The sequence below is a fragment of the Cupressus sempervirens genome, chromosome 5 (assembly GCF_028749045.1).
Source record: "Cupressus sempervirens isolate cs-2001-9-10 chromosome 5, ASM2874904v1, whole genome shotgun sequence".
Classification (NCBI taxonomy): Eukaryota; Viridiplantae; Streptophyta; class Pinopsida; order Cupressales; family Cupressaceae; genus Cupressus; species Cupressus sempervirens.
This window is the reverse complement of record NC_143122.1, coordinates 545986946-546001959: the sequence shown is the minus strand read 5'-3', so window position 1 is coordinate 546001959 and position 15014 is coordinate 545986946.

Here is a 15014-nt window from a genome sequence, read left to right as displayed (position 1 = left end):
AATGGTACCCACAAGATGATGTACTAATATAAATATTCCTTGTTAGAGGATAGACCTTGTTAGGATTTTTTTACAACATTTAGTACATATGAGTCCCTATTAGAACTAAGATCAATCAACATATTGTTAGAAATAGATAATTCTGAGAGGGGGGTGAATTAGTATTCTACAAACTTTTGCACACAATTGAATATTTTTAATTACTTTATAACTTGCATATGAAAGTAAAACAACAATACTAAATATTAAATATAACCATACACATAGAGAACTCATAATACCATTATTTATTAACTAGGAAAACCTTGGCCAAGAGAAAACCCTAGTGGGGATGAGACCCACTAGATGATTCACTAAACAATAGGATCATGTTAAGAATATTGATCATGTTAGGAGTCTATAAAATAAAAATAGTGTCTTGAGTCCTTGTTAGATAACTAGGCCTTTTTAGAAGCCTCAACTCTCTTAGGAGTTTCTAGATCAATTACAATGTACACAAGAAGAGCCCACTACCCTAACATGTAATTATACAATTCAATTCCTTCACAAAATAGACATACATACAATACTTTCTTTTCTATTGTAACTTGCACTTTTTTTAATCTTACATCAAATTTCACATCACATAAGGCTCACAAATGGTTCTCAAAATTGTTTACATGTCACATCTAGTCATGCAACTTCCACAATATCTACACATCACACACATTCATTGTGCAACTCACACACTTTATCTGCACAATATAAGATCTTAACTTATATCTTGTGCATTCAAAAATTGTTGCTCAATAAACTTCCATATCTTAAAATGCTTTTCATAATCAATGAGCCTCTAAGAGACCATTATTTTGAGAACCTTTTATCTTTTTTTTAGACAATTATCTTGCAGAAACATTTTATGACTCTATGGTTTAAGCAAAGGAACTTATGTTTTTATGAATATATTATCTATATGTTAAGACATGAAGATTGAAATATATATAGTTTAGATATGTTGTATTTTCTTGAACCTATGGACTCTATTGCATGTTGATAAACGTTTTCGCATCCATGCTATGTTCGGGTAGATTCCTTGTTGTAGCCATAGGATTTGCAAAGAATGATATTTTTAACATTATACCTTTTCTAACATTGATGATGATATGAATATATATGTATGTGGAAATTTGTTGTGTCCAATGTTTGCACATACTTGTTGCCCATATCTAAAGTTAGCATTTTAACACTAAGTCAATGCTGACTAGATTGATGAGTCATTGCAACAACCAAATTATTGTGAAATTTTTGTTATGGAAATGCATGAATATAGCTTCCTCAACCTACTATATTCTTAGAAGAGTTAAATTACAATTAATGATATTTTTTTTGTAAACTTTACGAATCTGTAATTGATCCTCATTGATGGAGTGATCATAGAAGTAGGAAGTTGTTGTAGCTATCCTTTAAATAATGCCTGCCATAGCTTTGAAAGAATATTTTTCCAAGAGAAAGATAGAATGGATTGTTTGTTCATAAAAATAGTGTGTAATCTTATTTTTAATTAGATGTAATCTCTTACTATGACTGAATAGAATACAAAGTTCAAGTTTCCATCTTCTTTCTTGATCATCTTTTCTAGTTCACTCATCCAAGGGGGCCCACTTGGTGAGTGAACTGCTTTGTTAGAATAAATTTCATTTCATTGTTTTTTTTTTTGTAAAGTAGACTTCTACTATTCCTATAAATATTGATAACAAAATTATTGAATTATTCCTATAGCATAGGTGCATAGATAAATTTACTATTTGTAGTAGTACTCTAAGCTTTAAGATAAGACATCATTTTAGTTCCTATCTCAGTTTCCTTTAGCATTTCTTTTTTGTTTTAGTTATAATGACTTAAAAAGGAATCAAAGCATATAATTTGCAGCCACCCTCTCAAGCTTATGCTTCTGGGTTGACAAAATAAAATGAAGTCATTGTGTTATTCTTAGGATAACACATGATTCTATCTAGTCATGGAGTCAACGTGAAAGGATGTCCAATTCTTTAATTACTAAGGTATTTAACTAACTGGCCATTTTTTGCACCATTTTCAAGGAAGGTGCATATCTAATTCAACCCTGAATTCATTATGTTAGTTTAGATTTCACATTATTTTGCATGCATATAAGAAGAGACTTCCTTGGGAGATTTCTTCCTCATAATATTCAAGAAAAAAATTTTAATCCTAAACCTAAAGAACCTCATAGCAAGAATGAGGAAGAACCTTTTGAAAATCTATTCACTATTGCTCAAGAATGAATACCTTCATCCTTTGATGAACCTGAATACTAAGATAATTCACTTGCCCTTGTCATCTATCAAGCACCACTACTAGTACCCCCATAGGAATGGCTTAGCCTCAACCAACATTTCCTTTCCCTATCCCTCCTCGACAAGGTAACCAAAATTTGAAGAACATACCTACTATTGCACTTCCCAAGTTTTATGGCCTAGTCACTAAAAACCTTGAAACCTTTCTTTTTGAGTTTGACATACTATGTAGAAGTTGTGACTATAAAACTGATGCCCACAAACTGATGTTTTTTCCTTCTACCCTCAAAGAAGCTACTTTGAGATGGTTCATATAGTTGGGTGCCAATCCTATAGTAGATTGGCCTGGAATGAGTAAATTTTTTTCTCACAAAGTATAAGGAATACTATAGGGGTCAAGATTTAGAAGGGGATGAATTTTCAAAATGTCCCAAAAAGATGATGAAATCTTGGAAGATTATGTATCCCAATTCATGTTCAACCTGTAGCATAATACACAACATCAATTGAATAGGGAATCAAAGAAACATCTTTTTATGAGAGGTGTAAATGATGGAAGCATTGAAGCTCTAGACCTTATGGTAGGAGGAGATATCACTCAAAAGACTTAGATTGATAGACAAAGTATATGCTTGAATTATTCTAGAGCTGCTATAAAGAAAGGTAGGGGACATAGAGATCTACCACATGAGTCCAATGAAAATCTAGGAGTATCTAAGATGGAATTATCCAATTTGCTATCAGATTTAAAGCAAGACAACATTAATGATGTAGCCACTCAGCTAGACACCATGTAAGCTAGAGGAAAGAAAGATGAAGTTGATGCACTGTTGACTGAATACTATCCACATTGTAGAGAAAACAAAAGGCATTGTAGATATAAGTTTGTTACAAGTGTGGAGACACAACCAATGTTGATCAGGTTTAAAGCCATTGATGAAAATGTAGAGGTAATTTATGTCACTCAAAGAAGGCCATGATCTCAAAGAAAATGTATGCCACAAGATCCTCTTTAAATTTATAATAATAATAATCAATGGAAAAATTTTCAAAAATACATGTTTTAGTGGAAATAATAGTTGGCAACAACCTCAGCAAGGTTGTCAACAACCTCAACAAGGTTGGCAACAACCTCAAAATTAGAATACCCAATCTAGTTAGCAAACCCTATTTCCACCACCTCAACATCAAGCTCTAATGCCTCCTCCTATAGCCATTAATACTCCTCCCAATAAGACCCAACTATCACTTCAACCTAATCCTAATCCAAACAATACTAAATAGTAGGTTCAACAACAAAGCTATGCCATCTCATTGAATGATATTCACTTAAGGTTAGACACCACTCTTCCTACATGCCAACTATAATAAAAAAAAGTTGAAGATCCTCTAACTGAGCACACATATGATTCAAATTAGCAGACCTCTCCTATAGCCAAAAAACCTTCATTTCCCCATAGTTTGATAGAACAAAGTCAACCTATGAAGAACCATGTATACATTGATTTTCTTAATAAGCTAAAGTAGATGATAGTAAAAATACCATTTTTGGATGCTATTAAGGAAGTCTCTACCTATACTAAAGCTATTAAGGAAGCATGCATTAAGTAGCTAGGATGGAAGAAGAAAGATCCAAAAACTATTCATGTCCTAGGACAATTTTTTGACTTAATGGTGGAGAAATCAACTGTATTTAAATACTCTTACCTTGGGAATCTTGTAGGTACAGTCACTATTCATGGGATGAACTTTCAAAATGCTTTGGTTCACCTAGGAGCATCTATTAATGTCATGAAAAAGGAGGTATTGTCTCGGTTGAATATCATTGGCCTCAGAGAGACACCCACCATACTTCAACTTGCTAATAGCTCTACCATAGAACTAGATGGGATGATAGAAGATGTTATAGTAACCTTAAATTCTTGGGAGTATCCAGTTGATTTTCTTGCTCTCTCCCCAAAGGCTAATATGGGAGGATATCCTTTAATTTTAGGAAGACCATGTTTGGCCACTATAGATACCTATATAGCTTTCCAATCTGGAAAGATAACAATATCCAATGGTATTCATATGAAGAAACTGACTATATACTCCCTTGCTCAATCATTGTTACTAGATAACAAAGTAATCTAACCAAACTTGGGTGATGATGATCTAGAAGTTAATTCCATCCATCAACTGATGATGATAGGTAGATAATCATTTATAGATGCTCGAGAAGAAGATGAAATAATTTCGTCCATTATTCTGAATGAATATGGAATAGAATCTCAAATGTGTCCTCAAGTTGAATGTATCTTAGAAACCATTTTACCATCCTTGAATTCACAACATCATTCAAAAGCTTCATAGTTTCTCCATTCATTATTACCTCATGAGATGGATTCTTTTCTTGTTGCCCAATTATTCAGGGTAGATAAGGTTATTAAGATAGAACTTGATCCAAACAAAGAACTCAATGTAAGAAATGCATTATCACCCTCTCAAGAGAAAGTTATGTTGTAGTTACAGTAGATGAATCAAAGCACATTTTCTTAGGATTACATGGAAATGAAAGGATTAGACCCTATGCTCTGCACTCACAAGATTTACATTAGCCCTAACTTCAAACCTGTTTGACAACCTCAAAGGAGAGTTAACCCTATCTTAATAGATATAGTTAAGAATGAATTATAGAAACTATTAAGTGTTGGTTTTATGCACACCATCTCTGATAGCCAATGGGTCTCACCCCTAGTTATCATACCCAAGAAGGGAGGAAAATGGTGAATTTGTGTAGATTATAGGGTGCTCAATTTAGCCACTAAGAAGGACCATTTTCCCTTACCATTTATAGATCAAGTCCTTGAAAACCTAGCTAGCAAAAGGTATTTTTCTTTTGTTGATGGTTTCAGTGGTTACAATCAAATTCAAATAGCCCAAGATGATCAAGAAAAAACAACTTTCACTTGCCTATGGGGAATGTTTACCTACTTAGTCTTTTCTTTTGGACTATGTAATGCCCCAGATACATTTCAACAAGTTGTCATTAGTATCTTTTTAGATATTTCTACTAACTATATGGAGATCTACATAAATGATTTTACTATTTACGATGATACTTTTGAAGAAAATTTAGAAATAGTACTTAAAATATGTCAAGACTATAACCTTTCCTAGGGAGAAATTTTTTATCATGATGTAGGAAGGGGTAGTGCTAGGCCATTTCATTTCATCTAAAGGCATCCAAGTAGACCCAACAAAGATTGAAGTCATTACTAATTTTCCTATGCGAGAGAAGCAAAAGGATGTACATAGTTTTTTGGGACATGCTAGATATTATAGAAGATTTATTAAAAACTTTAGTTAGCTTGTAACATCTCTTTACAACTTGCTCAAAAAGGATTTTGAATTTGCTTGAGATTCTGATTGTGCAACATCCTTCCTGCAACTTAAGGAAGTTCTTACCACAACACCTATTTTGAGAGGACACAATTGGGGCCTACCTTTTCACATTCATATAGATGCCTCAAACTATGCTATTGGTGTTGTGCTAGGAAAGAAAGTAGACTCAGTTGAACATGCCATTTATTTCATAGGTAAGAATTTGCAAGGTGCATAATTTAATTACACAATCACTAAAAATAAATTACTTGTTATCATCTATACCCTCAATAAGTTTAGGCACTACATTACCGGATATAAAATATTTGTTCACACTGACCATTCTACTACAAAATATTTGGTGAAAAAACCTTTGGCTCATTGGTTGTTGCTCATACAAGAATTTGACATCACCATAGTTGATAAACCTAGTAAGGTCAATGTCATAGCCAACTTTCTCTCTCAGTTACATGACCCAGATGACCCTATAACCATTGATGATAGTTTTCTAGATAAGCACCTTTTTCTATTGTCCATACAAAACCCATGGTATGAAGATATTGCTAACTACCTCACCACAGGTAAAATCTCAATTCACTTCTTTGCCCAAGAAAGAAAGTTACTAGTAGAGAAAAGATTTAATTATTCATAGATTGATGGATTTATGTTCTATATTGGACCTAATCAAGTCATGCGTAGGTATCTAAGAGAGGATGAGACATATGATTTCTTGAAGGCATGTCATGATGAGCCCTATGGAGGTCACTTTGTAGCCAAAAGAACAACCTTCAAAATCTTGGCAACTAGGTATTATTGGCTAAGCTTGCACAAGGATGCAACTAGATATATGAAGAAATGTGAAAAATTTCAATGAATGGGAAGACCCACTAAATTAGATGAAATGCCCCTATAGCCTCAAGTAGTTGTCACACCCTTTCAAAAATGGGGGATTGATTTTGTAGGACCCATTGAACCTACTTCACAAGGAAAACCTACATTCTGGTGTGCATTGGCTATGTAACCAAATGGGCAGGGGCTAAACCCATGAAACACCCAAGGGATATCAACATGGTAAATTTTTTGTATGAATCCATCTTTACACAATTTGGTGTTCCTAAGAAATTAACATTTGATCAGGGGAGTTAGTTTACATCAAATTTGATAAATTCTCTTATGAAGGAGTACACTATCAAGCATGTTAAATAATCATCTTATCATCCCCAAGCTAATGTTCAAGTAGAAGTTACTAATAGGGAGTTGGAATCCATTCTCACCAAGACTAAAGCACTCCATAGGAAGGATTGGACTAAATGCCTTCCTAGAGCTCTTTGGGCTCATAGAACCAACTGGAAGTCCACAACTAGTTTTACTCCCTTCGAGCTTGTTTATAGTAAGTCAAAAATAATGCCTACAGAATTTGAATATAAAACATTGAGGACTACCTTGGAGCTCAAGATAGAACTCACTATTGCCCAATAGCATTGAATCTTGAGTTTAAATGGTCTTGATGAATGGAGGAAATCTGCATTGAAAAATACTAAGATCATTCAATAATAAAGAAAACAGTGGCATGACAATTTTTTCAAATAGAAAATATTTTTTGTAGGAGATTGGGCACTCCTTTATGATTCAATGTACCAGCATAACCCAAGGAAGTTACAAACACATTGGTTAGGACTATATACAATTGTTGTCATATTTCCAAGCCATGTAGTTTAGCTATCTACCATTGATCCTATTCACTTCAAGTTACTTGTCAATGGGCATCATCTCAAGGTTTACAATAAACTAGTTAGCCATGAAGAGTTCCTACAACAATTCCAGCATAATGAGGATATTTTCATTCTTGTAGCCAAAGAGTCTAAGTCTCCTACCCTGACTCTTAATACCTCTTGACTCTGTTCAAGGCATTCATAATAAACACTTTCTTCACATCCATTTGACTTCAACTTCTCTCTCCTCCATCTTACTATTCCATCCCATCACTCTATCAATTCCAATGATCTTTTCTAGAACATCTTTTCTACAATAGTTATTAGGTACCTATCGTATAACTTTGCATATATTTTATTTTATTCATGCTTTGTTAGGATTTGGTAATCTTTATAATTATTCACTCTTGTATATCCTAGCCTGATGGGACCCATGCATTTATTTAGTTGGGGGGAGGGAAATATTTAATAGTTGCTTTCAAATCAATTTCAAATCACATGTAACTTCAAAAGCTCATTGAGATGACTAGAAATAATTACATGCTTAATGTCACATGTTGATGACTTATCCTTTTATGATTGCATCATTATGAAATTACGGGCATTAAAAGTAGTTACTTAACTTTTAATGATTATTTGTAATGTGTTCGGGTGATAGACTTGTACACAAGTGGATATTATGGGATATTGTGCATTAAACTCTCCAAGTACAAATTATTTTTCTATAATAACCAAGGCCAATGCCATAATATTGTAAAATTTGATTCACTAAGCTCTAAAACATCATAGTTTTTCCAAAATTTAGCTAGAATTAATCATGGGTAGAGGTCTATAGAGGAACAAGCTAGTTGATCACTGAGTTCTTTTGGGTGATGCAGTCAGTTGAATAATGTTTAGAAGAAGGGGATGGTTGGATTATTATCTTAGTTTAAAAGGATTTTATGAAGAGGTCACTCTTGAATTCATGAGAGCCTTAAAGGATGGTATTGTAGTAGTTAATGGCCTAAGAATTGAGTTCTTAGAGGAGTTGGTAGCCAAGGTCATTAGGTTTCCCTAGGAAGGAAAAAATTGGAAGAAAGAGTTTGACCTAAAGATAGCTAGGGCACAATTCAATATACACTAGGATCCTCTGCTGGACATTGATAAGAAACAAGGTACTTCTAGGTTATCCTTGCTAATGGAGTTTATTCAACCAAATATGTTTATATCCCAGTGCTTCATGTGTGAAGGGAATTAAACATACCTACATGCCCTACATTTCAAAATGTTGGTTCACCTAAGACATGATTATAGACAGGTAAACCTTCCAAATTTCTTGTTTAACATATTAAGAATTAAGCTTCTTTAGAGTAGTCATAAAAAAATCAATCTATCTCTCACCATTGCTTAACAAAATTAATCATAGAAATGGAATTGAATAAAAAATAAATTGGGTCTTGGGAGGAGTTCTTGTAGTTAAAAGAGGTAGAGCCTAGGTTGGTTGGCCCTAGAGGCTAGGGTGTTGGACAAAGGGAAAGAACATCCACTAGTTTATGTGAAATTGTTACCAGAGCTGAAAATGCTCCTAAAGCCTCTCCCTCTAGTCCCAGATTGACTAAGAATAGGATTTACAAAGGTTAACCCTCTATTTTTAACAAAAAGAGAAGCAAAAAAGTAGAAGTTGCTAGTGCCCCTGAGGCCCCATCATCTGCTAAGAATAGGTCTCCCATTGAGAAAGACAAAGGTAAAATTTTGGAACCTAAAGCAGATAGGTTAGAAAAAAAACCATATGAGGAGAGTAACCTTAATGAACCCTTGCACTCTCAAGAGGAGGAAGATCTATAAAAATATCCTAAAGCACCTATGATGGAAATACCTATACGCAAGAGGAAACAAATGAATCCTCCATGCTTGTCAACACCACCCATGAGGTGAAGTGCAAGACTCTCCAAGAGTAGGGTTTCTAAAGCCTTTGATCCCATCGGTATCCCTAATTTTCTTGAGTCCTCTTCAAAGGAAAAATTGCAACAAACTCAAACCAGTGAAAATGAGAGAAAAACCTAGAATTTACAACCAAAAGATGATTATAGTGTTAATTATGTGCTTATTGACATTGATAAGGAGTTTAGAGAGCTTGAAATATCTAATGAGTTTTATGAAAACCTTGATATGCAAGATATTAGTGAAAATTCTATAGAACTCCCTTTAGATAATTATCCAAAATTTAGACTTGAAATTGTTAGGGAAGTACTAGAAAAATTGGATCAAGAAGGGTTACACACATTAGCTACAGTAGCCCCTAAATCTAGTAGGAAAGAAAATGTGGAGACAACAATTTTCATAAGAAAAGGAGAGTGCTCCACATTGTAGAGTGTCAAAAAAAATCCTCATTTGGCACCTAAATGGATAGACCTTTTTAATCAAGAACCATTGCCACCACCTAATTTGTCTACACCTTAATAGGAATTAATTTTTTTTAACAACTATTATGGGAGAGAACTCAATGGAAATTGGAGAAAGTAATGAGTAGAGTTACCAATTGAAACAAAGTTCAAATCAAAATGAAGTCCTAAAGAGAAGAATTGAGTAGATCATGGGATTGATTCTTGAGTTAATGGAATGTAGGTTGCCATTGTCAGTATATGCTTTATTTCTTAAAGAAAAATTTGAAAATTATAAATTGAATAGAATTGTGGAAGGTCTTAATTCCACTATCTCTACTCCACATGAGTTTTATGATGCAATTCAATCTATTCCCATGGATTTGAAAAATTTACTGTGTGAACTGTATCTTCATAAGCCAGTCGTTCCTAATGAAACTAAGTAGAACCCAATCTTATATTTAGGGGATGTGTAGTTAAGAGAAGTAATGTCATGGATACATAATGAAATAAGAAAATAACATGAAGCTACATCCTATAGGGAGAATGAAATGACAACACCCTTGTTCATGAGATTGAAAGTTCAACATTCTAGATGATCATATCTAGATTGGATTTCTATTTTGGGCAATACTACAGGACTTGGTAAGGTGAGCATAGTCAAAGAATGGACCTTTATAGACTAGGAACAACACTTATCTTAAAATGTAAAGAACACAGTTGTTTCTTCAAGGTAGCAATGGGATAGAATGCCACATGATCTAAGATAAGAGAACCCCACTCTCCACAAAACTTGACTCTTGTTACAATTAGGATTCCTTGGTATATTGACTTGGGGAGAAATAAGTGAAAATATTGGTTACAATTAATGTATCAATCCCTAGTTCTCCTACAACCACTACTAACAACAAATGACAATGCAAAAGATCATGACATGACTGCTGAAGTTTGACATTGGAAGAGCCTCAAGACAAATTATGGTTATTTTGATTAGGTGAAGAATGAGCTAGGAGAAAGGACACCTAGTGACTACAAAGTGCGGGCCTAGATTAGGAACTTCATGATTACTAGGGACCAACAATAGAATAGTTAGGAGAAATGATGATCCTCTAAAAGGCCATTATCTTGAGAACCTTTTATCTTGTTTTTAGACAATTATCTTGCAGAAGCATTTTATGACTCTATGGTTTAAGAAAAGGAACTTATATATTTTTGAATATATTATCTATATGTTAAGACACGAAGATTAAAATATAGATAGTTCATCTATGTTGTGTTTTCTTGAATCCATGGACTTCTATGGTATAATGAAGGAATATTACATGTTGATAAATGTTTTTTCATGCATGCTATGTTTGGGTAGATTCTTTCCTATAGCCATAAGATTTGCAGAAAGTGATAGTTTGAACATTATACCTTTTTTGACATTGATGATGAAATGAATATATATGTATGTAGAAGTTGTTGCAATCAATGTTTTTTAGGTAGTTGTTGCACATATTTAAAGTCAACATTTCAATGCTAAGTCAAAGCCAACCAAATTGATGACTCACCATAACAAGTAGATTATTGTGTGGTTTCTATTATGGTAGCACATGAATGTAGCTTCCTCAACCTACTATATTCTTGAAGGAGTTAAATCATAGTTAATGATATTTCTATTGTAAACTTAATCAATCTATAATTGATCCTTGTTAATGGAGTGATCATAGAAGTAGGAAGTTGTTGTAGCTTTCCTTTAAATAATGTCTATTGTAACTTTGAAAGAATTTTTTGCGAGGAGAAAGATAGAATAGTTTGTTTGTTCATAAAAATAGTGTGTAATATTTTTTTTAATCATATGTAATTTCTTATTATGAATGAATAGAATACAAAGTTCAAGTTTCCATCTACTATCTTGATCATCTTTTCTGTTCACTCATCCAAGCGGGCCCACTTGGTGAGTGGACTACTTTCTTAGAATATATTTCATTTCCTTGTTTGTTTCTTTGAAAACTAGACTTTTTCTATTCATGTAGCCATCAATAATAGAATCATTAACCTATTCCTACAACATAGGTGCATATATAGATTTACTATTTGTAATAGAACTCTAAGCTTTAAGATAAGATGTCTTTTCAGTTCCTAGCTTAGTTTCCTTCAACATTCCTTTTCTATTTTAGTTGTAATGACTTAAAGAGGAAGTAGAGCATATAATTTGCAGCCACCCTCTCAAGCTTACACTCTTTGGTTGACAAAATAAAATGAAGTCAGATCGTTATTCTTAGGAAAACACATGATTCTGTCTAATCATGGAGTCAATGTCAAAGGATGTCCAATTCTTTATTATTGTGGTATTTATTTGACCAAAAAATAATATAAAATAATATCCACATAGTTGGCTTAATATGACTTAGTAATTATTTTGAAACCAGAATAATTCCTAATGTTGTACAACTTTGTTTTATGCTATCCTTTGTTCTACACTATTAAATACCAGTACAATTAAACTTATTGTAACTTGCATCATATTGATCATACACACATACAAACTAGTAAACATCATCATGATAGTGTCACAAAGCTCTCCTAAATTATGCATAAGCTAACTCTCTATGCATTTTCTGTATTATTAAGATTTGTTCACTATAATGCTGCAAATTATTTAATACTTAGACAATTTTTTGTCTATGAATGCATAAATAAAATGTTGAGTATATGTTTTCATAAATGACAACCATCAAGACATCTAACTAACCATATTTCCAACAATCTCCCCCTTTAATTGATGGAAAATTTTGGGAACATTAGCTAAGTCCCAAAATGATGTCTCACATAACAAAAATAAATAAAATAACTACACAAAAATTGCCTTCAAATAATAACAATTTTATTAATATTTTGATAGATCATTACATTCATTATCACTCCTTTACATTGATACATACATAAGCTCCCTTTTACATATACATTTAAATCTATACAAATTTTCCTTTACATAGTACTCCCCCTTTGACATCAATGGAAAAGGTGTCAAAAATTGTATCACAAAAACTAGTTGCTTGTTGTTGATCATCTCGTCATTCTGGATATGCAATTTGCAAAATCAATCTTTAGTCTAACAAAGTCCTTATAATTTTATTTAATAGTATCTAATATAATGATGAGTGTGCAAAGTGCATAGGTTGCCACTTCAATTGCACTTAAGTTAGTATAGGTGAATTTGTCATAGGAATGCTTTGTTGAAAGATGCCTTTGCAAAATTACAATCTTGGGTGCCACATATTTTCTAAGAACAAAGAATCTTCTTATTACCTTCTCCTTTTCATATTCAATGCTTCTCACAAAATTTTGGATCTTCTCAATCTCATTCTCATAATCTTTAGTTCTGATCTTTGGTTGCTACAATCTTTTTGTGAGTAACTAAATCTCACTCATATGGCCTTCAATCTTTGCATCAAAATTGGATAAGTAAGTGTAAGACATTGCACACTATCCATACAACTTCTTACCTTCAACAATACACTTTCTAAGTTCCTTTATGTTTCCATCAAGTGCCTTGAAATCATTTCTCACATTGGTGCACAATATGTTGAATAGGGTTGCATCATGTATATTCTATGCTTGTGCTATTGTTATTGCAACTAAGGTTGTGAATTCCCTATCAATAATCTTCACTAGCTCTTTTTCCTTGGCTTTCAAGTCTAGATTAGCTAAAATTGTGGAAACTAACTTTTTCATGTGCTCCAAGACTTTAGCAAGGGTCTTCTCCAAAGACTTTACATATTTTTTTTCTCAAATAATTCAATCAAAGTGCCCATTATCTCTTTCTTATCTTCATCCTTAGATGGAATAGGTACTGTTGCTGATGTTCCAATTGCTGATGTTTTACCTATAATTATTACTTAAGATACAATAGTCTTTATCTTCTATTCCTCTGCATTCTTCTTTTCCTTAGCCTCTTTCTTCTTCTTCCCCTCTTCTTCTTTCATTTTATTTTCCTCTTCTTCTTTCATTTTCTTTTCTTCTTCTCTTCTTCTCTTGTTCTTCCTTCTTCTTTTTCTCTTCCTTTTCATCATCAGAACTAGTATAGATAGTGATATTGCCAAAAATATTTCCCCATACACTACAAATGGATTCTCCTTTATATCTACAATTATGTGCATACTATCCACTTGCATGGATTTAGTACCCATGATAATGTGAGGTGGCGATAATGCTTGTTGTGTCCCTTCTGCCTCTTCCTCTTCACTAGAAAGTATATCTTCATATACATATACTTGACTATCAACCTTTGCTTGTGCACTCTCCTTAGGTACTGAGGACATATATTTCACTATAGCCTCCTTTTTTTCTTGCATTACCTCCTCATAATTTCCTCCCATTGGAAGAATTTCTCTTCTTTCGTTCCTCATCAAGGGCTTAATGCCCTTAAAAAAAATTTTGATTCTTCTTTTGATTGAACATTAGATAAATTATTTATGGATGTGATTCTCATATTTGAATCTTCTTCTACTACTCTTATCGTCCTATTGATCAACCTATTGTATAGGTCTTCATGAATTTTATCTTGAATCCTATCAAATATCTTATTTCTCATAATCATGTTTTTTTATTATAGAATTCTCTAATTGTCTCCTATCCATACTGCTATACATGCTATAAAATTTATTCAACTAAATAAAATTGTCATCATTTATAATCTACATGTTTAGATTCTCTACCTTATATTTCCATGGATTCTTTCCTATGGTTGTCTTGGCTTCCTACACATCTTGCTCAATAGGTTTATCTTCATCATCATCATCTAAGCTTTTAGAACTGCTCACTTGCATGGTTTTCCTCCTTTTTCTAAGATCGTCGTTGGTCTGCTTTACTCTTTTCTTTTCTTGAGGTGTAGGTTCTTGCTTTACCTTCACCAATCTCCCTAACTTCTTCTACATAGTAGGTGCTTCTACCTCTGACTACCTTTTTGCTTGCTCATAGCTTTCTCTTACAGGTTGCATTTGCACAACTGCTACATATGGTGTAATGGTATCTTGTGCACATGGCTATGCCACTATTACTCACCATAATGGTATCTTGTGCACATGGCTATGCCACTATTACTCCTTCTAAAGGCCTTGCTACTACAATAGGTATTTCTTCTAACACATGTAATTGCCCACTGGCCTTCATTTCTAGTGCAGTTCCATTCATCTCATTGAATTCCTTCCTTGACATGTCAGTTTCTTTGAGGATGAAATCTATCTCTTTCTCTACTTTCTTCTTGCTCTCCTATCTTTGGAGCTCAAGGTATACTATTC